This window comes from Mustelus asterias, chromosome 9 (genome assembly GCF_964213995.1).
Source record: "Mustelus asterias chromosome 9, sMusAst1.hap1.1, whole genome shotgun sequence".
Classification (NCBI taxonomy): Eukaryota; Metazoa; Chordata; class Chondrichthyes; order Carcharhiniformes; family Triakidae; genus Mustelus; species Mustelus asterias.
The window spans coordinates 44,979,227-44,994,250 of NC_135809.1; positions in this window are offsets into that span (position 1 = coordinate 44,979,227).

The following is a 15,024-nucleotide window of genomic DNA, read 5'->3' on the forward strand; positions in this document are numbered from 1 at the left end:
GGCACTGTTGCTAAGTTTGCAGATGATACTAAGATATGTAGAGGGACAGGTAGTATTGAGGAAGCAGGGGGGCTGCAGAAGGACTTGGACAGGTTAGGAATGTGGGCAAAGAAGTGGCAGATGGAATACAATGTGGAAAAGTGTGAGGTTATGCACTTTGGAAGAAGGAATGGAAGCATAGACTATTTTCTAAGTGGGAAAATGCTTAGGAAATCAGAAACACAAAGGGACTTGGGAGTTATTGTTCAAGATTCTCTTAAGGTTAATGTGCAGGTTCAGTTGGCAGTTAGGAAGGAAAATGCAATGTCAGCATTCATGTCGAGAGGGCTAGAATACAAGAGCAGGGATGTACTTCTGAGGTTGAATAATGCTCTGGTCAGACTCCATTTGAAGTATTGTGAGCAATTTTGGGCTCCATATCTAAGGAAGGATGTGCTGGCCTTGGAAAGGGTCCAGAGGAGGTTCACAAGAATGATCCCTGGAATGAAGAGCTTGTCGTATGAGTAACGGTTGAGGACTCTGGGTCTGTACTCATTGGAGTTTAGAAGGGTGAGGGGGATTTTATTGAAACTTACAGGATACTGCGAGGCCTGGATGGAGTGGACGTGGAGAGGATGTTTCCACTAGTGGGAAATCTAGAACCAGAGGGCACAACCTCAGGCTAAAGAGATGATTCTTTGAAACAGAGATGAGGAGGAATTTCTTCAGCCAGAGAGTGGTGAATCTGTGGAACTCTTTGCCGCAGGAGGCTGTGGAGGCCAGGTCATTGAGTGTCTTTAAGACAGAGATAGAAAGGTTCTTGATTAATAAGGGGATCAAGGGTTATGGGGAAAAGGCAGGAGAATGGGGATGAGAAAAATATCAGCCATGATTGAATGGCGGAGCAGACTCGATGGGCCGAGTGGCCTAATTCTGCTCCTATGTCTTATGGTCTTATGGTAATACTAGAACAATTAACATAGTGCAACAATACAAATATCTGTCTCCACCCTCAGCAATGCCCAATGTCTGAGTCTCTCTTTATATGTGCTCAAGGTGCTTAATCAATCAATGTTCACCATCTGTACATCCTGAAGCTTAATAATGCTTTACATATAACATACAGTTAATAGAGGGTAGAGTTGAACTGTTGTTTTTCAGAGTGGAGGAAAAAGTTCTCTGTCATTTTAATTTTCCACTCCCACTCCCACATTTGCAATGTCCATAAGACCATAAGATATCGGAGCAGAATTAAGCCATTTGGCCCATTGAGTCTGCTCTGACATTCAATCATGGCTGATAAGTTTCTAAACTCCATTCTCCCGCCTTTTGCCCATAACCTTTGATCCCCTTACCAATCAAGAACCTATCTATCTCTGTCTTAAATACATTCAATGACCTGGCCTCCACAGTCTTCTGTGGCAATGAATTCCATAGATTCATCACCTTCTAGATGAAGAAATTCCTCCTCATCTCGGATCTAAAGGGTTGTCTCTTTATTCTGAGGCCGTGCTCTCGGATCCTAGTCTCTCCTACTAATGGAAACATCTTCCCCATGTCCACTCTATCCAGTCCTTTCAGTATTCTGTAAGTTTCAATGAGAGCCCGCCTCATCCTTCTAAACTCCATCGAGTATAGACCCAGAGTCCTCAAATGCTCCTCATATATCAAGCTTTTCATTCCTGGGATCATTCTCGCGAATCTCCTCTGGACCCCCTCCAAGGCCAGCACATTCTTCCTTAGATATGGGGCCCAAAATTGCTCACAATATTCCAAATGTGATCTGACCAGAGCCTTATACAGCCTCAGCAGTACATCCCTGCTCTTGTATTCTAGCCCTCTCGAAATGAATGCTAACATTGCATTTGCCTTCCTAACTACCAACTCAACCTGCAATGTAAACCTTAAGAGAATCCTGAAGTAGGACTCCCAAGTCCCTTTGCACTTCCGATTTCTGAACTCTCTCCCCATTTAGAAAATAGTCTATGCCTCTATTCTTCATACCAAAGTGCATAATCTCACAGTTTCCCACGTTGTATTCCATCTGCCACTTCTTTGCCCACTCTCCTAACCTGTCCAAGTCCTTCTGCAGCCTTCCTGCCTCCCAATACTACCTGTCCCACCACCTATCTTTGTATCATCTGCAAACTTGGCCACAATGCCCTCAGTTCCATCATCTAGATCATTGATGTATAAAGTGAAAAGTTGTGTCCCAACACTGACCCCTGCGGAACTCCACTAGTCACCGGCTGCCATCCTGAAAAGGACCTTTTTCTCCCCATTCTCTACCTTCCACCAACCAGTCAATCTTCTATCCATATTAGTATCTTTCCTCTAACACCATGGGGGGCTTGTATCTTATTCAGCAGCCTCCTGTACGCCTCCTTGTCAAAGGCCTTCTGGAAATCCAAGTAGATAACATCCACTGGCTCTCCTTTGTCTAACCTGCTCATTACTTCCCCAAAAAATTCGAACAGATTAGTCAGGCATGACCTCCCCTTGACAAAACCATGCTGACTTTGCCCTATTTTACCCTGCACTTTCAAATATTCTGAAATCTCATCCTTAATAATGGACTCTAAAATCTTACCAATGACCAAGGTCAGGCTAATCGGCCTGTAATTTTTCCCGTCTTTTGCCTGCCTCCCTTCTTAAACAGGGCTGTTACATAAATGATTTTCCTGTCCTCTGGAATCCTCCCTGACTCCAGTGACGTTCCTTGGAGACTGTGCGTGTGCATGGCTGTGCAGCAACCCAGAAGGTATGGAGCAGGCTGCCTGCAAGCTTTAAGGTATCACAGAAGCACAGCCACACTGAAACAAACAGGTTGCTAACAACAAAAGAAATTTGGGAGCGGTAATTGACACTGTCCTCTCTGCCCTTGGCCTTCAATCCTGTTCCGATGAAGTGCAAAGCAAACTCAAAGATCAGCCCCTCATCTTTCAATTGCAGCCTTCTGGACCTAACACTGAATTCAACAATTTCAGCTCAGAACCACGACTCCACATTTTCAGACGATGGTCCTTGGTAATGACTCTGCTGTGGTCGGTTAGAGCCATCAGGATGATTTTGAGGCAAGATGGGCTGGTACGTCAGCAGATGGGTGGGGGGGCTGGGGGTGGTGGGGTGGGGGGGGGAGGTGGTTAGAGGCTGGGGGTTGGGGGGGAGGTGGTGCTTGAAAGAGAAGAAAGGCCAGGAGAGAAATGTCCATCACTGTCCCACATCTATGGCGTACTGCCAGAGGTGGGGAATTTGGAGGTCAGCCTTCCTGCTCGGAAGCCAATTGTATCATTTAAGTGGCCAATTAATGGCCTCTTTCCACTGCTACTGTCATTTTACCAAGAGTGTTGGAGGAGGCGGGGGGGCGGGGGTGGGGGGGGGGGAGGCGGGTGGTGGGGGGGTTGGGGGGGGTGGGGGGGTTGGGGGGTGGTTGGGGAGAGCGGCCTCTGGCCCTTCCCCTCTTCTCCTGGGCCAGGTTCTTTCTGACTGTCCCGGTGACACTCGACCTCCACTGACCGTGCTGTGATGGCGGTGTCCATGGCTGCAGCCTCTCAGTTGGCTGCAGTCCCAGTAGCTGCCACCTCTCCCAGTGACGTAAATGGGACTGAAGAACACCCAGTCTTCTGATTGTCTGTCAGCTGTTGGAGAAGGAATCTCATCCCTGAAAGAGACGGAAGTCCCAATGGCAGCTCATTGGCCGAAAAATAGGAATAAAATCGAGCTGAAGTTTCCCCAAGTGGCCAAGTGCCCCATGTTTTCCAGCCCATCATCACCATCACCAAGATCTGGCCCACCTTTGTTTATTTTCTTGTCACTTTGCCATCTCCTTTTTTCTTGCTCCCTGAACCCTTTTGTTATTTACTGTCTCCTGTCTTCCCCCAGCTCCTTTTTTGTACTTTACCCCCTCCCCCTCCTTTTCATGCCTGCTTAATATCTGTTATATCTCCACATTTTTCTGGTTCTGGTGAAAGATTATAAGACCTGAAGCGTTAGACCAGGTATCTCTTAATATCTCTTCTCTCAGATATTGCCTGTTGTGTATTTCCAGCATTTTCTGTTTTTCTTTGCAAAGAATACAGAGCATAAATTCAAAGTTGCAGGTAACACAAATCTCACTAAATGTGGTACAAACTTCAGAAGGACATAAACTGGCAAAGTAAGTGGTGCACGGCAGGTGGCATTTAACACAGAGAAGTGTGAAGTGATACATTTTGGTAGGATGAAAAAGAGGAGGCTCTATAAATGAAATGAAAGTGGGCACAGGCACAGACAGACCTGGGGTGTATGTACACAAATGTTTGAGGTACCAGGTCAAGTTGAGAAGGCAGTTCAAAAGAAGATAATGTGATTCTGGACTTTATAAACAGAGTCAAAGGGTGCAAACATAAGATGATTATGACAAATATTTCTAAAACCCTATTTAGGCCTCAGCTGGAGTATTATATTCAATTTTGGACACCACACTTTAGGAAGGATTAAGGTCTTAAATTGGGCCCTAAGGAGATTTACTAACATGGTACTAGGGATGAGGGACTTATGTTATGTGAAAGATTGGGGAAGCTGTGCTTGTTTCCCCTACGGACTTCCTACAGAAACTCAGCACACATGGAGCAGTTGAACCAGGAGCACTCCTCGTCACAATGGATGTCTCGGCACTCTACACCAGCATCCCCCATGATGATGGCATTGCTGCAACTGCCTCAGTACTCAATGCCGACAACTGCCAATCTCCAGATCCAATTTTACAACTCATCCGCTTCATCCTGGAACATGATGTCTTCACCTTCAACAACCAGTTCTTCATCCAGACACACGGAACAGCCATGGGGACCAAATTCACACTTCAATATGCCAACATCTTCATGCACAGGTTTGAACAAGACCTCTTCACCGCACAGGACCTTCAACTGACGCTATACACTAGATACATCGATGACATTTTCTTTTCTTCCTTTGGACTCATGACGAACAATCACTGAAACAACTATACAGTGACATCAACAAGTTCCATCCCACCATCAGACTCACCATGAACTACTCTCCAGAATTGGTTGCATTCTTGGACACACGCATCTCCATCAAGGACGGTCACCTCAGCACTTCACTGTACCGCAAGCCCACGGATAACCTCACGATGCTCCATTTCTCCAGCTTCCACCCTAAACATGTTAAAGAAGCCATCCCCTACGGACAAGCCCTCCGTATACACAGGATTTGCTCAGATGAGGTGGAACGTAACAGACACCTCCAGATGCTGAAAGATGCCCTCATAAGAACAGGATATGGTGCTCGACTCATCGATCAACAGTTCCGATGCGCCACAGCAAAACACCGCACCGACCTCCTCAGAAGACAAACACGTGACACGGTGGACAGAGTACCCTTCGTCGTCCAAAACTTCCACGGAGCGGAGAAGCTACGACACCTTCTCCGGAGCCTTCGACATGTCATCGGTGAAGACAAACATCTCGCCAAGGCCATTCCCACACCCCCACTTCTTGTCTTCAAACAACCGCACAACCTCAAACAGACCATTGTCCGCAGCAAACTACCAGCCTTCAGGAGAAGAGTGACAACGATACCACACAATCCTGCCACAGCAACCTCTGCAAGACGTGCTGGATCATCGACACTGATGCCATCATCTTACGTGAGAACACCATCTACCTGGTACACGGTACATACTCTTGCAACTCGGCCAACATTGTCTACCTGATACGTTGCAGGAAAGGATGTCCCGAGGCATGGTACATTGGGGAGACCATGCAGACGCTACGACAATGGATGAATGAACACCGCTTGACAATCACCAGGCAGGCGTGTTCTCTTCCTCTTGGGGAACACTTCAGCGGTCACGGGCATTCAGCCTCTGATCTTCGGGTAAGCATTCTCCAAAGTGGCCTTCACGACACACGACAACTCAGAATCGCCGAGCAGAAACTGATAGCCAGGTTCCGCACACATGAGGACGGCCTCAACCGGGATCTTGGCTTCATGTCACACTATCTGTAACCCCCACAACGTGCCTGGGCTTGCAAAATCTCATTAACTGTCCTGGCTGGAGACAATACACATCTCTTTAACCTGTGCTTAACCCTCTCTCCACTCACATTGTCTGTACTTTTAAGACTTGATTACCTGTAAAGACTCGCATTCCAACCATTATTTTGTAAATTGAGTTTGTGTCTTTATATGCCCTGTTTGTGAACAGAACTCCCAATCACCTGATGAAGGGGAAGTGCTCCGAAAGCTTGTGGCTTGTGCTACCAAATAAACCTGTTGGACTTTAACCTGGTGTTGTGAGACTTCTTACTGAGTTTTCCCTGGAGCAGAGAATGTTAAGAGGACATTCGCTGAAGGTGTTCAAAATCTTGAACAGCATTGATGGAATAGTTAAAAAGAAGCTGTTTCCAGTGGCAGAGGCTTGGTAGCCAGAGGACATGGATTTAAGGTGATTGGCAAAAAAACAAAAGAGACAAGAAGCAATATCCTTTTGCACAGCAAGTTGTTCTGATATCGCACAATCACAGCTTTGTTAGAGCGCATATGAAGGCCATTCGGCCCGCTGTGTCTGTACCAGCTCTCCCTAGGAGCAATTTACCTCGTGCCACCTCCCGTCTTCTCCTCCATAGCCTTTCTTCCTTTTCAGAGAACAATCCAATTCCCTCCACCACATGCTCTGGCAGTGCATTCCACATTTTAACACTCACAGCATGAAAATGTTTTTCCTCATGTCACCATTACTTCTTTTGTCAATTACCTTCAGTCTGTGCCCCTTTGTTCTCAACCTTTCCACAGATTTTCACACTATTTATGGTTCAAGAAGGCAGTTCAACGCCACATTCTGAAGGGCAACTAAGGATGGGAAATAAAAGCTGCTCTAACCAGCAAAGCCCACATCCCGTGACATGAATTTTAAAAAAAACTTGAGATTGTTGCACACAAGTCGATCAATTGGATGGGACACCCAAAAAAACGATAATGATCTGGCTGAGTTTAAAAGTTACTGACTGAGTGACTTAACATATTTCCCTGTTTACCAAGTGTTACTGGGCACTGTCCCCACACTCCTCCATAACAGATTAAAATCCAGCTTGTTAAATTTATTTTATCAATGTTGCCAATCACATCGCTATTGCAACGTGGCATTTGCAAGAATAGCAATGACAACAGTTTCTATTTATATAGCACCTTTAATAAAATGACCAAAGGTGCTTTGCAGGAGCAAAACAAAGCCTGATGTCAAGACACATAAGGGGTATTAGACGGAATGTTACCGCCTCACCCGCCCAAGGCTCGTAAGATCCCACCTGAGGCCAACGGAGAATGCCGTTCGGCGAGTCTTGCCCACCCCGATTCTGGGGCGGGCGAGGTGGTAAAATTCCAGTCATTTGGTCAGATGACCAAAAGCTTGGTCAAAGAGATAGGTTTTAAAAAGGAAAGCGAGGTCGAGGCAGAGAGAGCTCGGGGGGGAATTCCAGAGCTTGATGGAGCCTTGGTCACTGGAGCATGACCACCAAATGTGGAGAGATTATAGTTGGGAAAGCATAGGAATGCAGAGATGAGAATTAGAGGAGCACAGATATCTTGGAGGGTTGTGGACTGGGGGACATTAAAGAGATAAGGAGTGGAAAGGCAATGGAGCGATTTGAAAAGAGGGATAAGAATTTGAAAATAAAGATGTTGCCTGACCGTGGACTAATATGGGTCAGCGAGCACAGGAGTGTTCGGGGAATAGGATTTGCTGTGGGTTCGGACATGGGCAGTGGAGATTTGCATGATCTCAAGGGTAGAATGTGGGAGGCTAGTCAGGAGTGCATGGGAATAGTCAAGTGGAGAGGGTAACGAAGGCACGAATGGTTGTTTCAGCAGCAGATGAGCTGAGACGGGGAGAAGATGGACAATTTTCCCTAAGGCAGTCTTAGCGATGTCATGAATATAAGGTTGAAAGCTCATCGCAGGGTCAAATGTGACACTAACATAGCGAACAGTCTGGCTTAATCTCAGACTGTTATCGGGGTGAGGAATGGAATTAGTAGCTAGACATTGGAGTTCAGAGTGGGGACTGAAAACAATGGCTTTGGTCTTCCCCATTTATAACTGGGGGAAATTTCTGCTCCTTCAGTATTGGATTTCTGATCATTTAGCAACAGTGGATGTGTCAAGAGAGGCAGAACTGGGTCATCAGTGTACATGTGTAAACATGTGCAAAATAAATTACACCATTTTATAATTCTCCTCTACCGCCTTAATGCCAACTCTAAAAATGACTAAGAATCTAATTAATCTCAAACTGACAATCCTGTGACAGAAGTCCTGGCAGAGACACTCTTTCGCTGATTCACTCAGCATGTGATGGTTCCAGACTCATTTACACATCGTCCTTGCCAAAAGAATGTTACACAATCTGTCAACAGTGATGTGCGGTGTGGTCAACAGGACAAGGGATCAACGAGAAAGTGCGTCCAGCTTCAGAGCCGGCAATTATCCTGCCGGATCACAGGCATTAAAGGCTGCAAACAAATTCTGCTTACGGCACCTAAAAATTTACAGGCCAGAAGGAATCCCCGCTCAAGGAGATGGGTCAGGGAGGGAATGAGATGGTGGGGGGTGGGAAGGAGGGGGTGGATGGAATATGGGCAGCCCTGAAACCAGGCTGGGTAGGTCTTACTGGTCTATCTTTCCTGGCTTACTGACTTGCTTTCTCATGAATAGATTAGTGTAAAAACCCAAAAAGTTTACAAATGTCTTTCCGGGAAAGGAATCTGCTGCCTCAATCTCGTCTGGTCTACAGACAAATCCAACTCCACATTATGTCAAGGAATGTAAGAATGGTAGAATCACACAGCAAAGGTGGAGACCATTTGGCTCATTGTGTCTCTTCTAGCCCTTTGAAAGAACTACCCATTTAGTCTGCCTCCCCTGCTCTCTCCCCATAGCCCTGCAAACCATTCCTTGACAAATATATACCCGATTCCCTTCTGACAGTTACTGTTGAATCTGCTTCTTCCACCCTTTCAGGGTATACATATCATAAAAAAGCACTAGCTGCATTCAAAACTCTTCTTCATAACCATCCTGTGTTTTGTTTTGCCAATTATTTAAAATCTGAGCCCTCTGGTTAAAACCCTCCTGTCAGTGGAAACAGCTTCTCCCTATCCACTCTGTCAACTCCTTCCACATTTTGAACACCTTGTTACAAGTCTCAAAGAGACCATTGATGTTGAAAGAGAGATCCAAACACCCGGTGTCATCTGAAAGAACTGTGCCACAAGACTTCACGTTTTTAAACAAAAACAAACTTCATGGTATGTATTTTAAAAGCTTAAAGAAAGCAAGCACTACTAATGTAACTATAGTTTCTAATGTTACAGACAGGAGGAGGGTGTTAATTTAAAACAGCCCTGATTTCTCCTCTCACCATCCATCCATAACCAGAAATGTGTTTTTGATTTCCCACTTTAGTGGTGGCACATTTTCCACAACCCTCCAGTTTTGGACTTACCCAATCCTTTATTTATAACCCCACAGCAAACGTAAGTAGGGTAAAATCAGAGGGTTAGTTTATTTTACACATTCAAAATGTGGGAAGTGGGTTTGCAATGTCTTCTCCTTTTTACATTCATATAATAAAAGAGTGATAAAGGAAAAAAAAGAGATACAGGCCAAAGATCACAGACGAAATAAAAATTATTATTTCACGCGAGCTCAAGGTCCAGAACCAAAAATTCAATGGTGTATTCCTTCAGAGAGGTTAACAGGCTGAAGCTAATACAGGGTAATCCACTTTTCCAGTAACACTGACTTTGACAATGAGAGAAGCACGTTAAGATGAATTAGTCTTGTAGCAGACACTGATACAGAAGTTCAGATCTTCTGATAGAAACAATGTAGATGAGGACCAGGCAATTTAAACCTGAATGGGGCCCTGGTTCTGTTGCTGTTTTGTAGATGTAGGTAGCAGACTGCCTCTTTCAGCTTCACAAGGCAATATTACAGGTTCTGGCAGCTTGGGGTTTGGGTGGTGGTGCAGGGGGCTTATGCGACATAATTCCTACATCTTCTCCCTGGTTTGCACAAAGGATGTATATTCCTGGTCTGGATTCTTGATATGGTTAATGTTTTATCCATTGATGAGTTTACCAGAGGCTTCAGGGTCCTTTGTCCTCACAGATGGATTGCCTCCATTGGCCAGGCCTTTGCCTCAGAAATGTAAAGGGGCTTTAAGGCATTTCTTTGCAATTTGGTTTCTGCCGTCATGGGAGACATTAGTACCTCTTTTGAAATAACAAGATTGCTGTGGTTTACTGAAGGCTAGAATTGTTTTTTGTGTGAGTTGTAATATGTTGTGTCTTCAGCCAGTGTAAAGGCTTTGTCCATTATATATTTTTAAAAAATAATTTTATAAAGTAGCCAGGATCTCTATATTATAAATAGATATTTTTTTCTTTCATGTCTTCTTGGCATGACAATAACTACTTATGCTATGAATTCAGTTTTACCTGTACTTCAACCCTAGGGATCCCTCATCTTATGAAAGCTTAAAGATCCATTCACCTCTTTAGGGACCAACCCTAAGGCCTGCCACAGCCTTCCAGAATTCATTTTGATTTCATTTCAGTGTTCCACCGTTCTGAGGAACAAGATTTCAAGAGAATTTTTGATTGTCTTTTGGCTAAATGACCCTCTGACTTTTCTTTAAGACCTCATGACTGTATACTCCTCAGCTCCTTGTTAGACATACATGGACTGCTTTTGCCAGTCTGCTTTGCTCAGTCTGCTCCCACAACTACATTACGGCCCATTCCAAGCTAAAGATTCAAGCTGACTTCTGCCACAAGGCCTTAGCTTCTCCTCCTTTAGCTTCAAGCAAAGAAGATCTTCCAACACCCTTTCCCCTCATCAACTCCAAGTGACTGCAATCTACATAAGACTAAATCTGCAACAACCTCTGTTGAATCTCCCCTTACCATTCTTTGCTCTAAGATAAACAATCCTAGCTTCTCTAATCATTCCTCATTCCAACCATCAGTTTAGCAAATTGTTCTATACTCTTTAAAGCCTTAACATGCTTCCTAAAGAGAGGTGCTCCGAATTGGACATAACACACTAAGGCCTAACCAGTCATTTATAAAGGTTTACCGTAACTTTGTTGTTTTTGTAAATCTCTATTTCACAGAATCACAGAATCACAGAAATCCTACAGTGCAGAAGGAGGCCATTCGGCCCATCGAGTCTGCACCGACCACAATCCCACCCAGGCCCTACCCCCACATATTTACCCGCTAATCCCACTAACCTACGCATCTCAGGACTCTAAGGGGCAATTTTTAACCTGGCCAATCAACCTAACCCGCACATCTTTGGACTGTGGGAGGAAACCGGAGCACCCGGAGGAAACCCACGCAGACACGAGGAGAATGTGCAAACTCCACACAGACAGTGACCCAAGCCGGGAATCGAACCCGGGACCCTGGAGCTGTGAAGCAGCAGTGCTAACCACTGTGCAACCGTGCCGCCCGAATATTTATAAGAATTTATAAGAATATTTATAATTCTTAGGGTGACATATACTTTAAATGGCCTTATAAACTCGTCCTTCTGCCTTCAAAGATTTGTGTCTGTGGACCCCCAGGTTTCCTATGAAATTGCACCATTTGATTTATATTGCTTCTCCTAATTTTTCTTTACAAAATGCACTACTTCACATTTCTCTGCATTAAATTCCAGCTGACATGTGCCTGCCCATTTCACCAGTCTGCCTATGGGTTCCCGAATTCTTCGATGGCTGGAAGTACAGTGTTGCCTGCACCCCAGGAACCAGATATACAAACTGTGGGGGTAATTCTCCCAAAAAAATTCTAAGTCCTGAATTTGTGTAAAAATGGGAATAACTCTCATCGATTTTTTAGTGGGATTTTCAAAATGAATCTCCCACACTCTGAGCACTACAGAATGTCTCAGAGACATTCACACTGAAAATCAGGGGGCAGGACCTATTCCCGCTGGAGAAGCTGGCAGCGTAACGCCAAGCGGGCCATTATGCATGTGCCGACCTGCCAGCACCAAGATCAGCGCATGCACACTGGCACCACACTGCCGGCCTCCCAATTGCTGGCCAGCACAGCAACCCTGCATCGCTGTCATTGCTGACCCCCCAGCCCCCCGATCCCTGCCCTCCCAGACTTCTCCGGGCCAGCACTGATGTCTCCCACCCTGCCCCAACCGTCCTGATCTTCCCGACCCCTCCCTGACAGTACCGAACCCCTCCACCCCTGATTGCCCTCCCATAGGCCCTGCCCCTAAACACACCGCCCCCTCTGGCCTGCCCGCCTGGCACTACCCGATGCCCGATGGGCAGTGCCAGGGAGCCTCGCTGGCACTGCCAGACTGGCAATGCTGACGGGGAACCCCCTTGCCCCCGACATCCTGGGGCAGGCCTCCATGGCTTTTGTTCCCTCCAACGGGGTTGACTGCCAGTTCCCTGTTGGTGGGGAGCTGTTGTAAACCCCACCTGAGTGAACCACTCCTGGTGGTGGGGAGACACTAGTGGGTCTAGAAAATTTAGCCCTGGGCCTGCTAATGATAACGAAATACAAATTTTAATATTTAAATGGGCTCCGCGCCAATTTCCAGTGAGGAACTGATTACACTAAAAATCCTGGCCCCGGAGACACACAGAGACCGTGGCGCCCAGCAGCGAGCCCTCTAAATGGCCTCCGCTGATGTCTCCTGGCCCGTTGAATTGCTAGAGCAGAGTAGCAGGCTGGGAGAATCGCCCACCCCCCCCTATATTTATAAAATGACATTGATCATCTAACATCTAACTGAGTGAGTGAGAGCGAGAGTGAAAGAAAGAAGCAGAGAGAGTAATTGAAAGAAGGAGAAGGGCTGAAATCTTTGGAGGGAAATACTTTTTACATTCATGTGGATTGTTTTGTTAAAATTTGTGCCAAGAGTAAAAGAGAATTTATTACCTTATAAAAATGATTCATACGGCTCTTAGTAAGATCAATGGGGTAAATTAAGCTTGTCTGATATAACTGAGAACCTTTGCCTTGTGAATTATATCATGTGGATGGAATAGAAACCAAAATAAGGAAATAGAGTGGACAGATGACACAATTGTACATGAAGATTTCTGAATATTTCATAAGTTGCATGGTCCTGACTCCACAGAATAAAAATTAACTTCTTCTGTGCTTGACAATCAAGAAGAGGATACTGTAAGAAGACATCTCAGAGGGTTGTTGGACTCGAGGAAATCACAGAGATAGAGAGGGGTAAGGACATGAAGAGATTTGAAATAAATAGATAAGAATTTTAAAATCAAGGTGCTGTTTAACTGGAGCCCAATATAAATGAACCAGCACAGGGATGATAGATGAATGAGACACGGTTCAAGTCACCGGGAGCAGCATTTTGGATAACTTCAAGTTTACAAAGGGTAGGACTATGGGAGGCCGGCCAGGAGTGTGCACGGAATAGCCAGGTCTGGCGGTGCATGCAGCAAATGAGCTGAGGCAGGAATGGAGTCAGCTGATCAGTCAGTCAATATGTGACCAATAGCTCATCCCGAGGTTAGATATTTCACCAAGATTGCAAACAATTTCACTGAAACTCAGGGGCAACTGCCAGAGGCAGGGATAAGGTGACAGGCTAGAGAATGGAGTTTGTGACTGTAGTCTTCCCAATATTTAGTTATGATGTGGAGATGCCAGCATTGGACTGGCATGGGCAGAGTAAGAAGTCTCACAACACCAGGTTAAAGTCCAACAGGTTTATTTGGAATCACGAGTTTTCTGAGCGCTGCTCTTTCCTCTTTCCTCTTACTACCTAACTCTCCATTCACCTAATGAGGAGCAGCGCTCTGAAAGCTCGTGATTCCAAATAAACCTGTTGGACTTTAACCTGGTGTTGTGAGACTTCTTACAATATTTAGTTGGAGGAGATTACTGCTCATCCAGCATTGGGCAACAAAGGGGTTGAGAGAGGTGGCGCTGAGATGGAGCTGGGTGTCCTCATTGTAGGGGTGGGACCTGATGTTTATAGATAATGTCAATGAGGGGCAGTGTCTAGATGAGAAATAGGGGGATAGATCCTTGGGGATATCAGAGGTGATGGTTCAGGACATTGATGATTCCAACTTACAAAATGAGTTTGAAAATTGAAGTAATTGATGTTGTTTGTTTTATTCTAGAACAGTGGAAAGGTTTTGTTCAATATGAATAGATAATAAATGGCGCAACAACAAGGCAAAGAGGAAAATTAAGAAAGAGCGAGTATGTATCACAACTCATAAATGAGTTGCAGGGACATGCACGCAAAAAGCAGACTGCTTAAATTCACCTTCGAAAATGTGATTGGCTCAGAATGATAACGCCTAGTCCACACAAAGACGTTCAATGAAGTTTGATCCATGTACACCTGGATGTGTAAGAATCATGTGTACATGAATGTAATCCCAGACATCATACGTGATTTGTATCTTTCTCTTTCATGATGAGTGTTGTGGCCCTAAGTTCATGGAGAGCTATCATATGACAGCCGGTGGTTTGCTTGGGTGGCCCTTCAGAGAATTGCCTGCTTGTGACAGCAATAGCCGAATTGTTGGTTAGCAACATTTAACTGGAGCAGTTTGACTGAACATTCATGGTTCTCGGCTCAGAATCTATTGGTCAGGACAAAATAGTCGGGTGTTGCGGAGTTCGGTCACTGGGAAAAAAAGGAAATAACAACAGAAAGTGCTGGAGAGATTCAGCGGGTCTGGCTGGGAAGAGGGAACCAAGAGTTAACATTTCAGGTTCACGACCTTTGGGTCAGAATTATAAAGTAGATTGGATGGGACACAAGTTATTTCTGGATGTGTATATCAGAAATCTGTGAACACACTGAGGTATCTGCGGACTGTGATTACTGCCTGTGTGTTTACATCGGATAGAGTGCAAATAACAATTATTACTACATGTGTCAAGTTTTCTTTGCTTCTTATGATTTGGAGTTTCGGCTTTGCTCCTCCTACAGGGAGCCAACTCTCCTAGATTT